Below are 25,849 nucleotides of genomic sequence, written 5' to 3'. Positions count from 1 at the left end.
CCTCCCAGGCGGTCATAGTAACTCAGCATATTATTAATATAAAAATATGATATGTAAATATAATATCATTGTTTTTGTTTGGTAAAAAACTGTTTTTTTTTTTACTTTTACCTAACTGGGAATTTCTTTCAGCTTTCTAGTCCATTAAACATAATACTAAATGATGTCAGACGTAAGCACATTAAGTCATTTAGATATCAAGCTCTGATATAGCTCTGTAAATTGAAAAAAAATATATAGTTGTTGGAATGCTGGAAGTAAATAAGGCATGAGTTGAAAAGGGTTTGGACCTTAAAGGGGTTTGCCCATGAAAGAAAATTCTCAAATTCAAATCCTTTAGTGATGTTTACACAATAAAGATCCTTTATAATCCCTTACTTTACAATTTTGCTTAATTTTATTGCTGTTTTAGCTCCTATCAGGCAGTGATGGTCAGTATAAGATTCCAGAGTGTGGTGGGGACTCTCTACGCAGAAACTTCAAGATTTTTCTAGTTCTGTGAGCTAAGAATGTGCTTAGATTATCAGGGTACAAAGTCTATATACATTTTCATTTAGCTTCTGAACATTGCACTAGTATCTGAAACATAGAAAAAGAGATGAGAAAGATCAGAGATGAGAGATGATGAGATCCATGAGTTGGATATAACGCACAATGACACTCTCAGCCCTGCTAACTCACCTAGAACACACACAGTTCTACTATATACTGCCCTCCCCTCATATAAAGATCTTATCTTCCTGTAGCTTGTAGCTTTGGCTTCCTCAGAATATGATGTGTTGTTAGCTGGCAGGAACTCAGAGTCAGTTTCTGTGTGAGCTCATCCTGGAATGCAAGGGTGGGGGCTAAAGGCAGAGAGGAGCTCAGCATCAGACAGAAAAGCTCAGAAGATCTGGGGTCGGTTCTAGGGGGAACCAAAATTGTGTGCACCATGACTGATAGAGGTAGGTTGATATAATATCTGTGAAATGCTGTATTTTTGTTAATAACAGTGAATTTGAGAATGTGTTATTTTGTTATCCTCCGTGGGAATACCCCTTTAAGGAGTCAAATATCATGTGTAAAATATAGCATCTATGCAAAACAGGAATAACTATGTAGAAAAATCTAAGCTAAATAAAGGTTTTTGATTTATTACTTACCCTACAACTCATATTTTGAATATATAAGAATGCTTCATAATTCAATCTCTTTGGAAAATTGCATGAAGTGGAATCTTATTGTTCACCTCAGTGAGGTGAAACAAAATAAACAAATGTTCTTCATGGAGAATACATCATATTTACAGCAGCTCTTTAAAAATTATTCCAATTTTTTTTCAATTAAACATTTACATATTTTCACCATAAGTAATTATATCATTTTGTAAATGAATCAGTTTTACTCAAAATATCTTGGAGCACAAAGTGTTTAATTTGCGATAAATATGTTTATGTGATTGAGTTTATTTCTTTGAAGAGCAAATCCTGAGAGAGTGGAAATATGTCATGAATGAAAAAAGGAAAAAACACATTACAGTACTTTAGGGAGACTTATCAATAATGTCATGGAGCATTTTTCATCAGTTTGTAAATGACAGTGATCATTCCTACATGTTATCAACAGGGAGCTCAAGTATTAAGGCCGATTGCACATGAACATGTTGTCCTGGTCCCATGGACTGCACACCTTTGCAAAGGACAGAAGTCCTTGTATTATGCAGAACTATAAATGCCATCTGCTTGTAGAACTGCAGTGCGGGTGCTATGTTGCCCGTTACAGTGCCAGTGCCTTAGTTCGGTTTGCAGGTGGAAAGAATTTGCATGATTTTTCTGTATTATGACCTGTGCAGTCCGAGGAATTGAGTCAACATAAAAGCTCAAAATCATACACAGCTGGATTAAATAATATATTTAGCTACTCCTACTGCAAACCATAAGAGTAATGCAACCCGGTGTCAGTACTTTGACCGGCTCATGAGCACGTGAATCAGTCTGTTGCTTTATAGAGAAGAACATAAAAACTGTGAAGAACAGAAAATTGCACTGATACATATGTCTGGTTGAAGGAGGAGCAGCAGCAGGCAGGCGAAAGACAACCACATGCTGCAGATTACATATATATTATGCAAACTGTGTGTGTTTCTAGCCCGGCATCTAGTAAACCTGAAGTACCCCAGAAAGAGTGGTGGGTAGATGTATGTGAGTGCATGTCTTGCAACACAATTAGAATTTTTAATCCCGTGCTCAGTCCCAATCAGCCCCAATTTGTGTCACGTGAAAGTCGGCGCGATTGTGGCAAAATTCAATCGCGTGTGCCAAAAAAACCCTGTTAAATGTGGCCCAAATCGGAAATAGTCAGGAAACCCGGCGAAAATGTGGTGTGCCGACTCTTAGTAAATGTGCCCCATTGTCTCTTCTTCAAAAACTGCAAATTCCAGCCAGGTCAGGCCCCCACATACAGTATGCAGTGGACAGAATTGTGTGCCGGTTTTTGTACTCCCATAGACTGTTCCTAGGGGAGACCATACTGCATATATATATATATATAAAAAAAAAAAAGTACATAATCTATTATTAATGTTGTCTAATGGTCAGTTCACAATGCGATGAGAAAAACAGCTACTTATGTTTCCCATTAAAGTCAATGGAGCTGTGTTTTACACAAAAAAAAAGCATTGCATTAGACGTTTTTGCATCTACAAACATGGTCGTGTGCATAAGCCGCTATTTATACACTACACACCAGTTATTGTAATTGTGGAGGGTAGCAAAGAATCTTTTTTTGCATCTGGATCAAGACTATCAAAATGCAAATTTCTTTAAATGGAGATTTTTTTCCCCAATTAACTCATACAGTACTAGAACATTTAACTGAAGCCAAATATCTATTCTGTTATTTACAAAATTAGAGAAATCTGCCAATAAACAGGATATTTATGAATAAAATATAAATTAGTGTGCGTGGATGTGAAGAATTCATGGGGGTCATTTATCATAGTATGGTCTCTTTGTTGTTTCTTTTTCTTTTTTTGATTCTTATTTATCATGTTTTTTACTATGTTAAAAGTGGTCAATGTCATGTTTAGTTTTATTTATAAATTAGTGCAATTTTCCAGTTTTTATGTAAAAATCTCAAAACCTTTAATCAAAATGTTGCAACTTGCAACTTTTATGCTTCTTTTTTCCCTCCTTCCATGAAAGAACCTATGCTAATGCCAGGGTCTTGTTGGCAACATTTTGCCTCTATTTTTGGCACAATGCAGCAGATTTGATCCCAAAAACTAAGATAAATAAAGCAAACCTGACACAGAACTTATCCTGACACTTTTGTACAATCAAAATTAGGTGCAAAAAAGGATCAAAATACTGAAAAAGACCCAAATAGAGAGAAAAGAAATAAAAACAAGTATGATATATGACCCCCAAAGACGAAACATCCAAAAAGCATTTTGTTTTAATAAATAATTTAGCGCACAATAGTTTCATGCGCCTACGTTATTTCTAAATGATAATTTTGAAACTTAAAAAAAAATGTTAACTATTTTTTTTTTGTTTATTATAATCCTTATAACTTCAATTTGCGATCAACAACAAAAGCCACTAACCTCCCAAATGGCCACTCTGCAGCATTGCGATGCAGAGAAGATGAGAGTCGGGTCTGTAGAGTTTAATAAGAAGTGCCGGGTCTGACTAAACCCATCCAGCTTTGATCAAAAATCTGCCCCTGCAGGGGATCATTTACCCTGTATCTGGGGCTCTTACAGATGGTGAAAACTAGAAGTATAAAAAAAATTTAAAAATAAGAAAAAATGTGGAAACTTCTTGCTTTATTTAGCAAAGTGAATGGATGTTCTACAGATGTTTGCACCTCATCTATCTTTATTTTGTGCCTAATAAGTCCCCAAAAAAACACAAAAATTCACCTGCTCTTGAAAAAAACACACCCTTTTCATCACTGGATAAAAAGGTCTATGCTTCCCAATTAAAAATATGTATGAAAAAATACTTATTTATGATTATTATCAATCTTAATTTGCACATCTAAAAAAATTTTTAGAATACATTTTCTATACATTATAATAAAATGGCAGACTCATTTGAGCAAGAAAATGTCTTTTTTAACGTATATATTTAACTTTTTGTCTATTATGCACCTATAACTAAATGTAGTCTGGTCACTGTACAAACATTTACTTTTTCGTGCAAAGATTAAGTTAGGAATGTTATGTCACACTTTTTCTCAATCTAGCTTCTTTACTGGTTATGAATGAGATCTACTTTGTAGGGGAATCATTTGCAACAAATCAGGGGGAAAATGAGGCACAAAGGAATCAGCCTTGCAAAAATTCAAAATGCATTTAATAAGGCAAAACAGAAACAAACATAAATGACAAGACAAGAAAAGGAACAAACCAGGCGCAAAAAAGGCACAGTATGATTAATGTCCCCCATAAAGTTAAAACACACATAAACATATCCCATACAGGCAGTCCCCGGGTTACGTACAAGATAGGGTCTGGAGGTTTGTTCTTAAGTTGAATTTGTATGTAAGTCGAAACTGTATATTTTATCATTGTAGGTCCAGACAAAAAAAAATTTGTCCCCAGTGACAATTGGAGTTTAAACATTTTTTGCTGTAATGGGAACAAGGATTATCAATAAAGCTTCATTACAGACACCTCACAGCTGATTATTGCAGTCTGGGACTATAGTAAAGCACTTAGAAAGCTTCACCAGAGGTCAGAGGGGTCCGTCTGTAAGTATGGGTTGTCTGTAAGTCGGGTGTCCTTAAGTAGGGGACCGCCTGTATTAATGAATAATTAAAAATACACCTTAATATTCCCCAATAAGATAAAATCCCCCGCTACACTATAAAATTATCACCATATAATTAAATGGAATTTATTAATAATGGCCATTTTGAGTTAATTTGAAAAATGAAAATAATATATATATACTACACATTAACCCGCCAAAAAATGAAAAAAGGTTCCTTAACTTTTTACTTTTAACTATCGCTATGTGTCAGCAAAAATTATGATGGGATTGCACAAAAAAAGAAGTTATGGTCTTTAAACCAATAAGTATGAAAATTCATTAGAAATGCTCCACTCAGTAAAGCCTTTTAAGGCCTGGTCAGAAAGGTTTAATAGTGATGTGACAAAGTGAGTGACTAGAAAAAGGCATTAACCCCTTAACTCTCTGCGCCGTAGCTCTACGGCGCAGAGGTATAAGGGATGTTTGAAGAGGGCTCACGGGCTGAGGCCTCTTCATACAGAGGTGGGGGTCTTTGCATCAGAGGTGGGGGTGCTTGCACCGATCGCGGCTATTAACCCTCTAAACGCCGCCGGCAAAGTCGCCGGCAAAGTCTAAAAGACGGCGGCGCGCGGGCGCTGTCATCTTTTTTCCGATCGCCACGCCCCCGAAAGTCATCGGGGGGCGGCGATCAGTTACCATGGTAGCCTCGGGTCTTCTTTTGACACGAGGCTACATGGCTTATGCAGGTTCGTTACAATGAGCCAGTGGCTCATTGTAATGTATTTCCTGCAAAAATGCCATATATTGCAATACTGTAGTATTGCAGTGTATGGTAGGAGCGATCTGACCATCTAGGGTTAATGTACCCTAGATGGTCTAAAAAATAGTGAAAAAAAAAGAAAAAAAAAAGTTTAAAAAATAAAAAAAAATTATAAAATATTAAAAGTTCAAATCACCCCCCTTTCCCTAGAACGGATATAAAACATAACAAATAGTAAAAATCACAGACATATTAGGTATCACCGCGTCCCAAAATGCCCGATCTATCAAAATATAAAAACGGTTACAGCCGGCGGTGACCTCCGAGGCGGGAAATGGCGCCCAAATGTCCGAAATGCGACTTTTACACCTTTTTACATAACATAAAAAATGAAATAAAAAATGATGAAAATGTTGCACAGACCTCAAAATGATAGCAATGAAAACATCGCCTCATTTCGCAAAAAATGACCCCTCACACATCTCCGTGTGCCAAAGTATGAAAAAGTTATTAGCGTCAGAAGATGGCAAAAAATGTTTTTTCTTTTTTATACACATTCGTTTAATTTTTGAAAATGTATTAAAACACAATAAAACCTATATAAATTTGGTATCATCGCGATCGCACCGAACCAAAGAATAAAGTAGGCATGTTATTTGGAGCGAAGAGTAAAAGTCGTAAAAACTGAGCCCACAAGAACGTGACGCACGTGCGTTTTTTAAAAAATTTTTCCACATTTGGAATTTTTTTTCAGCTTCGCAGTACACGGCATGTTAAAATAAATAACATCACGGGAAAGTAAAATTTGTTACGCACAAAATAAGCCCTCACACAGGTCTGTACACGTAAAAATGAAAAAGTTATGGATTTTTGAAGTTGGAGAGCGAGAAATCAGCCGAAAAACCCTGCGTCCTTAAGGGGTTAAGAAACAAAGGGGCACATTTACAAAAAACAAACAGTGCAAACTGCACTTTGTGCAGTTTTACTGTGAAGTGTGCAGGGTGCGTCAGATTCATGAATTGTGGCACCCATTCTGCGTGAATCTGGCGTTCACTGGATTGCATCGATATTGTGCACCCATTTTTTTTTTTAGTGCACCTTTAACATGTCAGACTCTGCATGATAAATGTGGTGCACTCTCCCACTGGGCACCCTTTATGTGCAGAAATTTATGTTGCATCGGGTATAATACATCTGTGACACAAATGAGTCCTGTGTGACACTTAGGGGGAGCTGACACAGCTTAAACACTTGTGCAAGCAGTTTGCACATTACAGAACATGCAACGTATTGTGCCCAAAAGTCTGTTGGTAACTGAGGGAACCATACATTTTTGTTCACTCCTTTTTATTTGTATTATTTACAGTTTAATATAGCACATGTATTGTGCGGAATATTAAAAAATCACTTTAAATGTCGCATTAAATATAAATTTAAAAGTCTTGTTAACTATAAATCTTACTTTATTTATGTTTTCTATAAGTGACAGTAGAAATTGCTTTTCAGAAGTTATTTGGCTTGAGTGTTTATTGTGTACAGTGATTTTATTAAGGTCTCAGCAATCAATAAAGAGTCTACTATCCTTATTGACAAACTGTGCATCAGCAGACAATGTACTACAGAATGACAGACAAACCCCTCCTGAGATTTGCTTGGACGTACTGTAACCTAGCATGGCATAGATCTTAGGAAAATATAATGCACACATCATTCCCTAGTGAACGAGGGTGTTTGGTAGTAGGCCAAAAGGATAGTCACAATTAGGTGTAATAAAAAACTTAGTGTACAGTCATACACAGAAATACTGATCATAATTATACACTGTTTTAACTCAAATATTGATGAGAGGACCAGAGCCGCAAAATTTGGCACAATATGCCATGGACATTATCATTATGGTGCAGGTATTACCAGTGGGTAATCTATACCCGAATCAGAACCAAACTGATTTTTATAATTCGGTTTTACCCAAACTCACCTGAACCAGAATTTTAATGGGTCCACTCATCAGCATTCACATCTACTTTGCCTTTTGAGAGGAACTGTTCCAATAGCAAACATGAGCATCAATGGATTCAAGGTGTGCACCACCTTACATAATTCTATTTAGAGCAGAAATGGAAGGTGCAGTTATATGCACCACTAAATCCAGTTTTTTCCTTGTTACACTAATAATATCCTAATCCCCTTGACTGGCCTTGAGAAAACCCTTCTAACATTTTTAAAGCTTACTCCATAGATACATCATCAGAAACAAGATAACTATCAAGATGCATTACCAGGACCAATATTAATACATAGAAACGTTTCCAGAACCAAGATCACTGCATATAAACACCTATACAACCAAGATTACTACATACAAACAGCACTAGAACCTATCTTATTACAAAGATACAGGATCAGCAACAACGAGAGTACAATAGACAGCCTTGTACTACACCACATTTTTACAGTGTCTGATTCTAGATGATAAATCAAGTAGAAGACTGACTCACTAAGACTGACTCTCATAAAAGAAGATAAGAGGGAGTCACAACACACATGACATCTTTGATTGCAGAAGTTCTCTTCACTTTCTTATTGCAAACATTTAATAAAATAACAGTTTCAAAAATGGAACTGCAGGAAAAATTAAAACAATGACAAGGGGAAGAGGGAAGGGAGATAAAGTCACCGGACATATATGAGGATTTACAAACAAGGGTTATGGGGGAAGATGTCGCCTTATACGCAAGGCAGGCATATTCCTTACAAAAGGTAATACATGAATCCTCAACATAAAATCATGCCGTCACAGATCATCTACCAAAATGCAAAAATTGTTCAAAGGGATAATTATTTAACAAATTTGGGTAGAGAAGTCAACAGTAGGGAGAGTTTCCCTCTTCCATTGATTCCTAACTTAGCGGGTAATTAGAGGATGTTATAGAGAAGGTGGGGAACAGGGGGTAGGGTGGGGGGCTCAGTTGTTGCACTCATCTGTAATGTGACATTTGCACGGGTTGGTATCAAATTGGAGAACCAGGGAGATCTGAGTTGTTTAAAGCTGCTATGTTTCCTCTTATTGTATGTACACAATTCCTCCATTCTAGCTAATTGAGCGACCTTAACTGGTTCGCGACCGCCCGCCGTGTATTCACGGTGGCGGTCGGGTCCCGCTGCATGGAGAGGGCTCACGGGCTGAGCCCTCTCCATAGCCGGTAAGTCTTTCTGCACATTGCAGCAAAGACTTACCCGTAAACCCCAGGTGTTATCCCAGCGATGGCCTCCGGCAAAGATGCCGGCAGCCTCAAAAAGGTAGCGGCGCATGGGCGCCGCCATCTTGCCTGGGATCTTTGCTCCCCGTGACGTCATCGGGGAGCGGCAATCCATCTCCATGGTAGCCTCGGGTCTTCCGAAGACCCGAGGCTATTTCGTTTTAACCCCTTCATTACAATGTGCTGATAGCACCTTGTAGTAAATGAGGAGGAAAATCCCCATATACTGCCATACTGTAGTATGGCAGTATATGATAGGATCGATCAGACAACCTAGGGTTAAAGTAACCTAGGGAGTCTGAAAAATAGCAAAAATAAAAAAAAAGTTAAAAAAAAATTATAATAAAAAACCTAAAAATTCAAATCACCCCCCTTTCCCTAGAACTGACATAAATATAAATAAACAGTAAAAATCATAAACACATTAGGTATCGACGCATCCGAAAATGCCCGATCTATCAAATTATGTTAACGGTTTGTCAATGCATTTAGCCCTGTAACGGAAAATAGCGCCCAAAGTCGAAAATTGCAGGTTTTTTTGCCATTTTGAAAAATATAAAAAAATCTATAAAAAGTGATCAAAAGGTCGTACAGTCCTAAAAATGATATCATTGAAAATATTATCAAATTTCACAAAAAATTACACCACCTAAAACTCTGTAAACCAAAGCATAAAAAAGTTATTAGCGCCAGAAGATGGCAAAATCAAAAAAATAATTTTTGTACAGGAGGTTTTAATCTTTGTAAAGGGATGAAATCATTATAAAACCTATACAAATTTGGTATCCCCATAATCTTACCAACCCATAGAATAAAGTAGGCATGTCATTTGGGGCGCTCAGTGAAAGACGCAATATCCAAGCCCACAAGAAAATGGCGCAAATGCATTTTTTCATCATTTTCACTGCATTTGGAATTTTTTTCCTGCTTCCGAGTACATGGGATGGAATATTTAATACCATCACTATGAAGTGCAATTTATTACACAGAAAACAAGCCATCACAGAGCTCTTTATGTGTAAAAATAAAAAAGGTGGGGAGTGAAAAATGGACATGAAAAAACTGGAAAGGGCCCGGTCCTTAACCGGTTAAAGGGGTATTTCCGTTACAATAAATTCATGCCAATGTTTGTAATATAAAAAGTTTTACAATTTTCCAAATATACTGTCTGTATCAATTACTCATGGTTTTCTAGATCTCTGCTTGTAGTCATTCCATAGAAAGCTTCTTTTTTATAATCCAGTAGACAGAAATCTGACCATGGTCACACAGGTACGCTGTTTGTTATAAACACACACATCTGATTACTCTTTGTGACATAACTATCTGTGCACCTGCGTGACCAGCTCTCTATAAAAGGACAGCAATCAGAGATCTCGAAAACCATAAGGAATTGATACAGAAAGTATACTGGAAAATTGTATAACTTTTCATCATAGAAACAATAACATTATTTTGCTGAACATGGAATACAACTTTAAGAATCCAATTCCCCATTGAAGGAGGATGAAGTTGGCACCAAAAGAGGGAAATTAAGGATTTGGCCATCAAGACAAGATGGGTCCATAGTTTCTTAAAATATAGCTTATATTGTTCATAAGGGATTTAGTGGCACAAACCAGGTATAGTTCCAAAATACCCCAAATATGGAAATCTTTGTATACTTGGCTTTAGTAAAGGGGGCAACTTTTTTCAAAAGATTTCCATTTTCTAAGTTATGAAATATAACGAAATAAATACATTTTTTACATCTGTATTTATTTGACTGGGCAGGCCCAAAGAATAAAGGTGCTGCATAGAGAATGCTCTATAAACAAATCCCATGAAAAAATGTTGCACTGTATTCTAAGACAATTTTCCTGCATTTGGGATTTACTTCCAGTTCTCCAGTACATTGCACCAAATAATAAATGATTCCACTGGAATGTAAAATTTAGCCCACATTTATGTAAAAAAATAGGTTGTAGCTTTTGTGGAATGGAGAGCAGAATACAAAAATGCAAATTGCCAAAGGTTGGTGTCCATAAAATCATAATAAAAATGTCACCATCCAAGGCATGAAGGCAAGCTGTGTTTCTTTGCATATATAAACTATGCAATATAAACAGATACAATATAAACTGTTAACAAAATATGGTATACATATGAAACATAAGCAAGCTTCATCTTACATGTAATTAACCAAATTCAGGTTTACTAGTTTGTATGCTAATTAATTCTGTCCATCTCTATGGTCTCTGCTGTTAACTCTCAATTTTTAATATATTCTCAACCTCAGTTGTAATTTTCATCTACTCTAAAACCAGTGATCTGGACCCCAGCACAGTTTAGGGAACGTTAATTGATCCCTGTGTAACTGGGATGTTCAGATTATCAATTTATTTTTCACTGTATTAAGCCAAAGTGAGGTGATATAACTCAGCCTGACATTAAAAAAACATTATAGAATATAGCACCTAGGGGCAGCACCAATCCCAAGGTCACAAATACTTAATGGTACAGAGGCTGATTATTCCGTTATAGTTTCCAGTTTTTATGTCACTTTTATTTTCTAAAGAAATTAACATTATTGGCATGCAATAAAACAGAATATGAATAAATACAATAATTTGGAGTGTTTAGTTCCTTTACATTTACATTCCTTTATATTTTTCATATTTTGTTCCATTGTGTCCCTATGCTAAAGTAACAGAAACAATTTTTTTTCTCATCATTCAGCACTCAATATCCCATAATAACAAAGTGAAAATGTTAAAAATCTTTCTAAAGAAAAATTTAAATATTGCATTTACATAAATAAAGACTTTATTTTTTGCTTAGTTGATGCACCTTTGGCCCCGATCTGGTCTTTCAGAGTATAAAGCCACACAGATTGTATAACCAGATTTGGGGAGTTCTATTATTTTTCTTCATCTTGTCAATTTTTGTCAGATTGAATGGAAAAGGTAGTTATAAGACAGTTGGACATCTATTTTTATCCAGGAATGTTTGAAAGGATGTGAGTTAGGGCTCTAGCTGGACCACTCAAGGAAATTCACAAAGCTATCCTTAGGTAACTTTATTGTTGTTTTGGCTATGTGTTAACGGTCATTGGGAAACACTCATTATTCACTTTGTGCCAGTTCTTTGGCAGTTGCATTTTTTTTGTTGCTGTGCCTTGTGCTCCATATTTTTTATATGCCGGTGATCCAATTTAGCTTCTTTTCACTTACACCTTTTTTTATGTCATTCAATTTGTGTGCAGCTTTTAAATCCCATCAATTTTCCTGTACTTCTAGTTTACCAACACTTTTTTTGGCAAAAGATTTGATCAACAAAAAGCAAGTCTACCAACATCTAAACCCTTTCATGAATGTTGTTTGTAATTTCTGACTTTCATTTATTCTGTTTATGGTGCACCAAATACATTAAAGCGTAACTGTAAAGTTATAATGATTTTACCAAAGTATTATATGTGATTCCCACTTTAAAAACAAACAGAATGATGCCTGCTTTGTGCTTCCCAACATTTTCTTTCCAAAGTAATGGCATTTTCTTTTCTGAAAAAAAATCTTTCTTTCCAGTGGTGAAGTCGACTGAGAGTGATGTCTTTCTGTCTATGCCCTCAATCTGAGGCCAGGTAGCTTGCCTATAGAACCCATGATGTGCCGTGTGTTCTCTCTCAAAGTAATTTAAAATACATTCTAAAATGAAATACATTATGTTTCCCACAAGTAAATCCATTGAACACTGCACAGTGCACATACAGGATGTATCTGCTGACTACACTGGCAGCTTCCAACACATGGAGGTGCAGGGAACATGTAATAAGTGGAATAAATCCAAGAACATCAGTTACATGAAGTCTATAATCTGTGCTGTGTGAGCACTAAGGGTTAATATCTTATATTAATAGCTTACACTGCAAAGTACAAGGTGGGGGAGGGGAGCAGCATGAGGTGCAGAGAGAGACAGAAAAATTTCTGTATAATCACAGACTGGGATGGAGCGACTGGTAGGGAACAGGGGATATCTTGCATATCACTATTTTGTACAGGATACATCTGTATCCACAGTTCTGAATCTATCCAGCCTTGCTACATACAGAGAGAGAGAGTTCTGTCACATGGCCTCCGCCTGCATGAGCAGGGAGCAGCAGCCCCTCCCGTCCCAGGAGTCTGCAGAGTTTGTTTATACTATGGATGCCAGGGCTTGTCATCACAGGCAGAGGAAGCAGCCACTACAGAACTCAGATAATCTGAAGGCTATAGCAACTATGCTACTGTCTGCTACTATTTGTCAATGTACATACTTAGCGTAAGCATTGGGTGCTTTTACGAAATATGCACAAGGCAGCATAAAACTTGAAAATGTGAACAGACTTTCTGTTACGTGCACTTGATAGCACATTTGTGTTTTTAGTTTTAACAATGCATGTTATTTCATACCGTAGTTCGTTTCTATGTATGTGGATTTGTCATAAACTTTACTTGTAAAGTATTTAATAAATATGGAGTATATCTAGATTTCATGTCTTGATGAATATTAATAAATAATCCACAATAATGCTCAAACATCTTATATGTTCAAGGCAGTTTCTTCTTAATTTCTTCCTCAGACAGACAAATGTGCTTGTTCCTTTAAATGATAAATAAAACACTAAGTGGTAGTTGAAAAGCAGTTTAGATTTATTGAGCTTTGGAGACACAAATAGATAACAGTTAAATGCTGCCGAGTTTTGTTTGTGATAAGCAACAGCTGCATTTGGAAGATCTGAAAAGGAAAGTAGCTTCTCCCTGAAAAAATAGGATAATCAATCAACAATAGAACTTTGGATTCTGCTATATGAGATCAGATTGTTTCTTACTTTCTGGAAAGTATTAAATTAACCTCATTATTCAATGTTTCTCCTCATACAATGTTAAGGCATACCATGTTATGTATATAACATAAAGAATTATAAAACCTCTGAGAAATAGGTACTAAGAAAATTATTCAGCGTAATAATTATTGATGAGTTTGGATTAGCTAGCTGTTCTGTAATTAAGGCATCAAAAATGGGTCTCTAAACATGGGTTTTTGAGTAAAATATGTATTTTTTCTGTATAACGTGTATCAAGGGTGTTCCTGCAACCCATATCACAGGTCGCGGGCTCACCCGAGCCCCTCACTACCCGCAGGCGCAGCGCCACATACCTGTCCCCACTCCCGAGCCCCGGCCTTGCACTGTGCGCGCATCCCCGTGACCTAGGCCGCTCCTGCAGGCGTCAGGAAATTTAAAGGGCCTGCCCACCATTAATTGGCGCTGGCCATTTTCCCAGAAGGCTATTTAAACCTGCCTCTGCCATCACACCCTTCCAGATCTTTGTGCCTCACAGCCTTAGAAAACAGGGTTACTTTTATGTTAACCAATGAAGTATGAAAAGACAGGCACCTGGCACTCAATTTATTCTCCAGAAGACAGTTTGATTCAAGTGCCTTATTTGGTTCTGGCATCACCATAACTAGTAAATGAAGTGTCAAGATGCATACTCTACCTGCCTCTCTTACAGGTCTTATAGGACCAATGTTCTCATAATCAGCAGGATTTACAGTGGTCAGACTCCCACTGATATTAAGGCCTCAATCACATTACTATAATGGGGGCCGCGGCCTGGCCGCAAAGGTATTGGCCAGATCTTGGCCCCCATAGAGGTCTATGGCACCTGATGATAAACTGTGTCTCGCTCCATGACCCAATGTGCCTTCTATGGAGAGGTCACCCCACTTCCGCCTCTACCTGGCTGTGTGCTAAGCCTGGATTTAGCCCAGGTGAGCACAAGGTCATGTGTAATGAGCTTTATAATGTAGGAATAGTATACACACTTGACAGAGCCACTTTGAATCAGATCCTTTAAGTAATATGACCCTAGACCTGTAAAAGAAATAGCTAAAAAAAGCAAATAAGTACTTTCCTCTTGTAACTTCTGGCTCCTTAATGGCTCCTTAATGGAATAAAGTACTTAATGCACTGCTAACTTTTTGTTCTGGGCCATTAAGATTTTTGACAGTTTACTGCCCTTTGATACCCAATCCCTCCCGCGTATAACAATCACCCATATGTGGAGGTAACCTGCTGTATGGGCACACGCCAGGGCATCGAAGGGAAGCTGCGCCATTCAGAGCAGATTATGCATTGTCACTTTTTATTGGCTATACAATCTTTATTTTTTTTGGCAATTTGGACATATAAGGGCTTATTTTTTGCGACATGAGATGCACTTTACAAATAATTCATTTTCGTGGGTCATTAGCTTATTGATGAGATTTTATTAACTCTTGAATGTATGGCTGAAAAGAAAATTGTCAATTTTGGTTTACTTTTCTTTCGTATTTTTTGGGGGTCGTACACCGTACACTAAAAATACTATATTATCTTTATTCTATAGGTGATTAAGATTATGGTGATACCTCATTTATACAGTTTTTCATTTATTTTTACAATTTTACTGGATAAAAACTAATATAGAGGAAATCTCATTTGTTTTTGCATCACCATCTTTTTGGAGACGTAACTTTAATATTTTTTGGTTGACAGAGCTAATTTGGGGCTTATTTTTTACGAGTTGAGTTGTTCTTTTCAGTGGTACCATTTTGGCGCACATAACTTGTTTTGATCACTTTTTAGAACATTTTTGTGTAGAGATTTTATGAAAAATGTACATTTTTGGCGTGTTTTACGGGTTTTGTTTTTACGGCGTTCACCGAGCGGGTCCAATAATGTTTCTGAGTTATTGTACGCATTGATACGGACGCGGCGATACCAAATATGTGGGGTTTTTTGGCGATTTTGTGTTTTTTTCACGTTATTGCATGTGTATAGGGAATATTTGTGTTTAGGGGACTTTAACTTTATTTAATTAATTCTTTTTAATAAAAAATGATTTTATGTAGTGTTTTTAACATTTTTTTATTAACTTTTACAGGTTAGCTTGAACAAGTGATCCACTGATCACTTGTTCAAGCTCTTCTTCACATTACGCAGTGTAATACAGATGTATTACACTGTGTAATGTAACACACTGAGCATGCTGCGCATGCTCAGTGTGTTACAGCCGGGTCCTGCCAGAAGGCACGGACCCGGCTCACAGAAGAGGATCACGGAGCCCCAGGCACCGGCAGTCCCGGGGCTGTGATCGGAGCAGCGGACCCCCCCCGGTAAGCGCCGCGCGGGGGGGGGGGGGGGGGGGCGATTCTTCTCAATTGCCCCTAGCAAAGGGGTTAAATCTCCGATCGCGGTTGTTAGAGCATAGGGGTTAAATCTCCGATCGCGGTTGTTAGAGGCGGGTGTCGGCTATAATATATAGCCGACACTCGCAGCTTCTGGCGCGGGCTCCGTTCTGGAGCCGGCGCCAGAAGCATGACGTACTATTACCGCATTTTGCGGGAACGCACCTCCTGCCATGCAGTAATAGTACGTCAAATGTCGGGAAGGGGTTAAACAGAATAAGGTTTATTTTTTTAATAATAAGTAATAAATTATCATCAATAAGCTAAAGACCAACTAAAATGAAGTATCTTTAAAGTAAATCTAATCTCACAGAAAATAAGCCCTTAAACATATCACCCATATTTTTCAACTAACATCAAGTACAATGTGTCACAAGAATACTTTCTCAAAATGGCCTGGATATGTTAAAGTGTTATAAAGTTATAACCCCTTATAGTGATACAGGGCATATTTAAAAAACTGGATTAAATACATTAATAATGTAAATGAGAATTTGTTGCTGCCCATCAATCTGGGGAGTTCATCAACAAATAATTTTAAGATACTTTTAACAAGTGAGATTGTTTACAGGTGAAAAACATTGAAGGAGGTTGAAAATCTTCTCAGTAGTGGATGTTTCTGGCCTTCCAATGTCAGACCATTCAAATTTCAAAAGATGTTGTAAAAAACCTAAGAGCATTGCAGACAAGGGACACAAGAGGTATATAGGGTGATAACGTTGGTTCAGGGTATAGGACGTGATTAGACAGTCGCTTACCTGTATTAGTTGTGCTTAAGCATAAGGCACAACTCTCGTATTGGCATATAGGATCTTAATTGGGGTCGAGGTGCAGCCGGCGTAGTTGGGGTATCCAGACGCGAGAAGCTAAATCGACAGGAGTCAAATAGTTGGTACAGAGGAGCCAAGAACAGAGGGAGCATGACAAGACTAGGTAATGGTTCCAAATAGGTTTTCCTTTTTATTGAATCGTCAAAGGCCACACAGAGGAAACACAACGCATTTCGGGGAACTGTGGTCCCCTTTTTCAAGTGGATAAAAGATCTGTGGGTTGGCGAAGTACAAAAAGGCATAGATACATATACAAAAATTGTATACAAAAATATGAGTTCATAAATACATAAATGGTGGTGGAAGGGGGGGGGGTATAAATTGGGAATAGGCCAATTATATAAAAGATTTTGTTGAATGTATACACACGACATATATGACAAAGGTATCACATTTCTATGAATAGTACATGGATACTTTGCATATTGGTACAAACAATTAGTAAAAACAGGTATCAGTGTAATTCCATCATAAAAACTTGTATTATAACATATGGAGTTGTTAGCAACAGAATTCTGATAAGGGATACCGATTATCCCTTGGTCTAAGTAATACAGAACAGCTTCAAGGCCCTTTTTGTGGGGGATATTGGAGTATAGGGCTGTGACGTCCAAGGATAACCACATGTAAGTGGATTCCCATTTGATTTCCTCTAGTGCTAGTAAGACACTAGTGGAGTCTTGTAGGTAAGAATCCAGTTGGGTGACGTGTTTCTGCAAAAGGACATCTACATAATGTGAGAGATTGCAGGTGAGAGATGAAATTCCCGAGATTATGGGTCTACGGGGTGGGTTTTTTATGCACTTGTGAACTTTCGGAAGGTGGTAAAACGTTGGGTGGTAAAACCAAGATCCCACAATGCCTACCCTACAGAATACCTTTGTCATAGAAGCGATCAACTACATACTAACCCACAACTATTTTTCCTTCCAGAACACCATCTACAGACAAATAAAAGGCACAGGTATGGGGACACGTTTTGCCCCTAGCTTTGCCAACCTGTACATGGGTAAATTCGAGGAAGATCTGATTTACAATAACAACACCTGGCAACCTAACATTGTACTGTACAACGTTATATTGATGATTTACTCATAATCTGGAATGGCCCTGCCACTTCCATTGATCAATTCATTAACCATCTCAACAATAACGATTTAGGCCTATCCTTCACTGCCACCTTCTCCCCAACCGAACTTGAATTCCTGGACTTACACCTGTCCATCAAAAATGATCGGATCGTCAAGAGCACCCATTTCAAAACGGTGGACACTAATAGTTATTTAGACTACGGTAGTGCACACCATAATAAATGGAAAAGTAACATCCCGTTTAGTCAATTCAGGAGAATCCGAAAAAACTGTACAGATACTAACACCTTTAAGAAACAGAGCCAAATCCTGAAAAGGAGATTCAAAGAGAAGAGTTTTCCGAAACCCCTTGTTGAAGAAGCCTTCGACAGAGCCCTTAATCTCACACAAGCCGAATGTCTACAGGAATCACCACCCAACAACTGTCCAGTTTTCATTACAACCTATAATAATAATCATCTAACCCTCGCAAACATCCTTAAAAAGCATTGGCCTATACTACAAAATGACCCTTTTCTAAATAAAAACCTACCCAGACAGCAAAAAATAATTTATAGGCGGTCACAGACACTAAAGGGCATACTAGCCCCAACGAAACTACAGGGTAAGAAAAACACGACTAAAACGACCTCCCTCTTTCCACAAACAACAGGCAGTTTTAAATGTGGCCGGATAAACTGTAAATGCTGCCTGAACATTCAAAATCGAAAGAAATCTTTTACCAGCAATCAAACTGGAGAGACCTTCAAAATTCATCAGTTTCTCAATTGTTCATCAACCTATGTTATATATCTAATGGAATGCACATGCGGTATGGCAGTATGTAGGCCGTACCTGTCTAACTCTACGCATTAGAATGAATGGACACAGAAGCAAAATAACAAATGGCTATACCAAACATAGTGGGGGTCATTTACTAAGGGCCCGATTCGCGTTTTCCCGACGTGTTACCCGAATATTTCCGATTTGCGCCGCTTGTACATGAATTGCCCAGGGTTTTTGGCGCACGCGATCGGATTGTGGCGCATCGGGGCCGGCATGCGCGCGACAGAAATGGGGGGGGCGTGGCCGAACGAAAATCCGACGTATTCGGAAAAACCGCTGCATTTAAAAAACGAAAATGTGTCGCTTGGGGAGCGCTCACCTTCACCTTCTATGGGATGGTGCATTCCGGGGCGTTAAGATTATTTTCGGCGCTGCAGCGCCACCTGGTGGACGGCGGAGGAACTACCATCTTAAATCCCAGCCGGACCCGAATCCTGTGCAGAGAACGCGCCGCTGGATCGCGAATGGGCCGGGTAAGTAAATGTGCCCCAGTGCCTCTAAACACGCTTTAGCCTGTCATGATAAAGAGACCTCAGCTTTCACAGTCACACTCATTGAATCCATACCCGACGATGGTAGTGATCGCTTCCAAAAATTACGAAAACGCGAAATGTATTGGATTTTTAAATTAAACAGCTTACACCCAGCAGGACTTAACGAAATGTTTGAAGAGAACTTCTAACACCATCACCTCATCCCCCCCCCCCCCCGTCCCCCCTTCTGATAATCAATGAATCAAATACACTCAAATTTAATCGAACTTTGTATCATTTATTTAATTTTTAATATCCATTTTGACATAACTCAATTCATATGACTATGTGACTAATGCACTCTAATGTATTTTAGTTTATGTATTTATTGATTTATCTATCTATTTATTCTTCTATTCTTTTTCAATCATTCATGCAATTTTGTACATATTCATCGGAACATCTGGAACTATACATCCTCTCACTTCCCACCACTCCCCATCTCCTAATTCTCTTACCCTAAAATAGACAACCAATTTCCTGAACTATTCCACATAATTCTTTTTCATACAAACCTCATAATCTCATTAAATAATCACATTCTCATACTGCATTTTACAACAAGACAAACAAGAATTTGTTCTTCAACAGATAATCAAGTCCTAACACATCAGCACGGGGTTGTATGCAGAACACATGACGCCACACCGCGGGACGCCATAATTTTGGTCCCCTCGTTGCTAATGCGCATGCGCACAACCCGCGTTTACTCTCGGGCACCCGGGACGCCATAATTTAGCTAGTGCGCATGCACACAAATCCACGTTCACCCGCTTCTGACAGAGGTGTTGCGGGCTTTATAACCGGCCTACACTCTGGCACGCACACACTGGAGCGCCCATGTATCACTCCAGAGATTGGTGAGTCCGATCATTACACTCTGCTTTGGAAAAATTTTTCAAGTCTAAAGATTAGATGTAGTTTGCATCTGTGTACTTATATTATATTAATTTATTCATTTATCTATTCATTTATCAATTTTAGCTATATTATTTATTCATTTATTTATTATCAATTTAACCAAAGGGATAATCGGTATCCCTTATCAGAATTCTGTTGCTAACAACTCCATATGTTATAATACAAGTTTTTATGATGGAATTACACTGATACCTGTTTTTACTAATTGTTTGTACCAATATGCAAAGTATCCATGTACTATTCATAGAAATGTGATAGCTTTGTCATATATGTCGTGTGTATACATTCAACAAAATCTTTTATATAATTGGCCTATTCCCAATTTATACACTTCCCTTCCACCACCATTTATGTATTTATGAACTCATATTTTTGTATACAATTTTTGTATATGTATCTATACCTTTTTGTACTTCGCCAACCCACAGATCTTTTATCCACTTGAAAAAGGGGACCACAGTTCCCCGAAACGTGTTGTGTTTCCTCTGTGTGGCCTTTGACGATTCAATAAAAAGGAAAACCTATTTGGAACCATTACCTAGTCTTGTCGTGCGCCCTCTGTTCTTGGCTCCTCTGTACCGAAAAACCTAAGAGTTATATATCTGACTCCAGCCTGTGTCAGCAGATTGCATGCTTTTAACAGGTATGCAAGGAGAAAACATATTCTTTTTAAAAGGATATGGTATTGTAAATTATGTTTACAATGTTGAGTCTTAAAATCTGTAGAGAGGTGTATCAAAAATCAACACAGCAGATAAGTAGAAACACCTTATACCATCAGTCAAGCTCTACTGTCAGCGATATATTCCTCTACAGATGCCATTTTGGACCAAGCGGATGCCATTTTAGTCTTAGCCGGGGGTCATGCTGACCGCTGTCCAGCCATGTCATGATTCAAACTTCATTTCGTGTGAACTGTTTAGAAATTAGAATGTCCTCTCTGTTTACTTTATCTTTCTGTAGCTTCTCTGTTTGAAGGCCATATTGTGACTTATACAAAACTAACACAAGGTCAATATGTATAAACATTCTGTTTATATGAGAACAAGGCCCCTGGAAGAACCGGTACATAGTTCATCGACATTTTGGAAGAATGTCTTAAAGAGGATGTTCTGGTATATACAATATGGCTTATATGATTGCAGTATTTTATCACCTTTTTACGCCCCTATGCAGATGATTTTCTGTGTTAATATATGTGGCTGTGTGCTAATAAATATTGTGAGTCTGCATTTTCTAAGAGACTGGTGTGTCTTGGTTTCTGCTCTCATCCCGGTACTTGGAGCCATTTTTGGCTAAAAAGGGTTTATTCGAAAGTCATCTTACAACTGATAAGGACTGTTTTGAGTACTGGATAACAATGTTTTACACAACAGTGTAGTAATGGTGAAATACCAGGAATTCCTCTCTAAGTTTTCTAGTGTCAAATGTGAGGCGAGACTGGGTGAAGTCACAGAAGCAGGAAGCGCTTGCATGCAATGTATCAAACGCTGAGCTCGAAGTCACTACGATCAGCGTCTGATATATCGGATACAGATCGCTAAGGAGTTAAACAATGAATGTGATTGTCGGATGGGAGGTTGAGATAAACCCAGCCCCGAACTTCTAATGAAGAATGAACTCAAAATATCCAGTTAGGGTCCGCTCAACACCAATCACAGGATGTTTTTTTTGTACATGTTTTTTTGGAGGGGTTTCATTACAATAAGTAATAACACAGTAGAATCTGTGGTAAAGTGGTGTTCATTGGATTTACCTAATTTAGAGACAAGATTATGATTGAAATCATGGAAAATTCTCTAGAGCATGTAGAATAAAGTAAAACAATAGAAGTAAAATTTAGTTGAAAGCACACTGCAAGTGAAAGATAAAATTATATAACCCAAGTCTGGCTTTCATTGTCTCTTTGCAGGGCTTTTCCTCATTACATCAGGCTTATAACAGATTACAGTAAGTAAACATAATTGGACATTTAATTGCGCTTTGTGACTGCCTCACTTCAACAGAGTATCATCATGGAATGTAAATTGTTGTGAATGTGCAAGCTCAGTGCAGCCCCTTATCATTATTTACTGATATATTGCTATTATCAGGGAACAGTCGCATGATGTTCACATTGTCACTCATCGTGACCTATGAACATGTCAACCGCATGCAGTTGACTTTATACAGTTCTCAACTGAATCAACCATATTACAGATGCCACTCTGTGTTGCTGTGCCTTTATTACTACTACTAATGTTTGATAATGATGTGCTAATTAAAAACAGTTACTTACTTAAGATAAGTCTAATATCTTTTATATTTAAGAAATGACAGATGTAATTTATACAGCAAACAAGTATCTTATTAGGGAAAACATTCTTACCATGTGTGAAATAGCCATCTGCCAATTTATATTAAAGCTTCTAGATTGCAAGATGGTTAATGCATTATTGTTGAACAATATCATGAAGAAAAATATATCAACAGATGTTTCTTATTCCATTCCCATAAATAGAGAAGACTAATGTTTGTATGACTGTACCTTGCAAATATGTTTTCAATATGGTCAGAAACACTGCATAAAGGGTATAAAATATTTGATCTGTGTTACTTGTAAATGAAAACAATTTATAGCACAATATGTGTCAAATCAGTATTATTGATGAGAATGCAGTTATCTATTCTGGGGATTATCTCAATAAGGTATTAATTTGGACAGTGGAACCAAAGCTGAAAGTTACATATACACAAGGAACAAGTGAACAAGATCATGACCTGGACCATATATAACATCTGGGGGGGGGGGGCTGCATATAATCAAATTAACGGGGGAGTCGGTGCATAGTGGATGAATTTGTTTTTAAATGGGTGGCTGTATATAATTTACTGTGGGAGTATGTATATGGGTGGTAGTATAAATAAATTAGTGGAAGTGTATTTACTATGTACGGGGTAGAAGTGGGACCTGCCTGCATATACCATACGGGTGGGTTGTATATAATCAAATTAATGGGAGGATCTGTGTAAAGTGGATGCATTTTAATTAAATGGTTGGCTGTATATAATCTACTTTGGGAGTGTGTATATGGGTGGTGGTATGATGGTAGTGGAACTGTATATAAATAAAATGGGTGTGTATATAAATTATACTGTACATACATTTCTAACAGGTTTCTAGCAGATTGTTAAAAGCCCATTGGAAACTCAGCAGACAAAACACAGAAGTATATAATATTCTCAGTAATGCTCAAACTCCTTATAGCTTGGCAGAAAAACGGTCAAGTCATGGAATAATGACAGTCTTTCTGCTAAGTTTGGTCATGGCTGTGACCTATGCCCCTCCATGTTGCAATGCTGCCCTGGTCTCCGGCCCGCTTTCACCTCTCTGCAATCCTCTTCTTTTCCTGGCTATGTCGCGCACACACTCTCTAGGGAGCGCACACCCCGGCACTCGAAGATTGAAAGGGCCAGTGCACTGCTGACTGGCGCTGGCACTTCCTAGTTTCCTTAAAGGCCGCCTGTTCCCAGGATATCCTGACGGATCTTTGCACTCATTGCCATTGAGAAAGCTTCCGAGCCATTGCCTGCTGCAGCTGTGACATTTAGAAGCTAATTCATGATTGGTTGCTATTCTGCAGGTCATTAATACGAGCTGTCAACTTTGATTGGTTTCTATAGGCTAGTAGTATAAGACAGTATAAGAGTTAAAACTGTTCCAGTTGCCCATGGAAGCCAATCAGAGATTAGCTGTAATTTTATGAACAGCTGTTGGAAAATGAAACTCGACCTCTGATTATTTGCCAAGGGCATCTAGAGTAGTTCTGCTCCCATACACTTCTCACAAATCTTGCCATAGATACAGAGATAGGCAGAGAGAGAGAGACGCAAAGAGAGCTGGATATAGACACACAATGAGAGTCGGAGAAAGAGAGACACAGAGAGAGTCGGAGAGAGAGACAAAGAGAGAGTCAGAGAGAGACACAGATACAGCGAGAGACAGACACACAGAGACTGTCGGAAAGAGACACACAGATACCCTCGGATAGAGAGAGACAAAGAGACTGTCAGAGAGAGAGACTGTCAGAGAGAGAGAGACAAAACTGTCAGAGAGAGACACACAGACACTGTCAGAGAGAGATATACACGGAGACTGTCAGAGAGAGATACACAGAGACAGTCGGAGTGAGAGACACATACAGACAGTCATGAAAGAGAGGGATACATACAGACAGTTGGAGAGAGACACAAAGAGACAGTCAGAGAGAGATACATATAAAATATTTTTTTTAATCCATTCAATTTTTTTTGTAGCCAAGAGTTAATCTCAGGCAATGCAGGGAGCAACAGCTAATATATATATGTTTAGCACTTGTGTTTCTTAAAGGGGTTTTGCCACAAAGCAAAATTTAGGCCCTCCATTAGTCTGAGCAGCGGAGAGGGGTCCGATGGAGACCCTCATTTAAGCAATCTGCGGGGTCTTAGCACTGTGGCCTATGGATAGGGCCTAAATTTGTTTCATGGGAAAACCCCTGAATGCCTGTGGTATGGAAGCAGGATGTTACCACTACCGTCATGTGACAAACACATAGGGGCACATTTACTAAGGGTCCTGCGGCCACACTTTGGTCAGATAGTCCGACGATTTCCTATTCACGCCGCATTTAGCGAGGATTTTGCCGCTGGCTTTCATGCGATACAAATCGGGAGATCGAGCCACGTTCGATCCGACTGATTCAGGATTCAACTTTGAAATTGTGTTGCAATCTAAGCACTTACATGCACCGGGAAGAAGATGGTGAACTCTGGTGGACTTGAACGGCCAAGCAACACATGCAGGATATCAGGCACACAATGTACGTGAATCGCGGCAGAGTTCATCCTTGTCGGACATTACGGATCGGGGATCGTCCAGGAACCGGGTAAGTAAATGTGCCCCATTGTCTTTATATATTTTGGCTCCACAATGAGCATATTGTAAGCCCCCTTAGGAAGCAGTTATCAGAAAATTTGCATTGTAGTGCCCCACCATTGACCAGGGAACTGCATATAATATGGGTAAGGTTAAAATTTTCTCCATGTTACTGTAAAAACCATATTTTTATTTACTGTATTATATCCTCATATTTATTATATTTTCTGATGTATATGCTCTCTATGGGAGAGATGCATTGACCTGTTCTAATCAGAGAAGAATGTAGAATAGCAATTTCAGTAGTCAATGCAATAATGGGTTGTTCTATAGAGGTTTTCTCTTCTATTGTGATCATAGCTGACAGATAAATTAGATGACTTGCAAACAAATGCTCCAGAACTACCACATACAAATAACAGTAAATTTTTATGCTTTGACATAATTTTTTTATTAAAAGTGATCACAACCTTTGCAGTGCAGTACCTCATTAGCTGAACTTCCTTTACCATGGATGAGGAGGATACCACGGATGGGAAGAGCGGGAAGAAGATATTCATAATAACATCTATGGGCCTTCAGAAAGCTTCAATATTAAAAGGTCCCAAAAGCTTGCTGCGTTTTAAGGAAATACCGCCATCAATAAAACATAGAGTTAGAGAATGCCTCTGGTTTGATTAAAATATTATATGCATAAATTTATTTTGTATTTAATAATTGCCATTAGTTTAGGTGCTTCTGGAATTTA

The 25,849-nt window shown here is 38.1% G+C and overlaps 1 long non-coding RNA gene across 2 annotated transcripts; it reads left to right on the top strand.

Annotated features, from left to right (window-relative positions):
* The first annotated feature begins 855 nt into the window (after positions 1-855).
* Positions 856-25,728, top strand: LOC140129039 (uncharacterized). 2 transcript variants are annotated; one of them, XR_011855266.1, is made up of 3 exons: positions 856-944; positions 22,120-22,157; positions 25,580-25,728. It is a non-coding gene; the product is annotated as an uncharacterized lncRNA (long non-coding RNA). The 2 variants fall into 2 exon arrangements; XR_011855267.1 differs by having other exon boundaries at positions 25,562-25,728.
* The last annotated feature ends 121 nt before the right edge of the window (positions 25,729-25,849 follow it).

This window comes from Engystomops pustulosus, chromosome 4 (genome assembly GCF_040894005.1).
Source record: "Engystomops pustulosus chromosome 4, aEngPut4.maternal, whole genome shotgun sequence".
NCBI classification, from domain to species: domain Eukaryota; kingdom Metazoa; phylum Chordata; class Amphibia; order Anura; family Leptodactylidae; genus Engystomops; species Engystomops pustulosus.
Note: the sequence above shows the minus strand (reverse complement) of the source record. Positions and strands in the feature narration are given on the sequence as shown.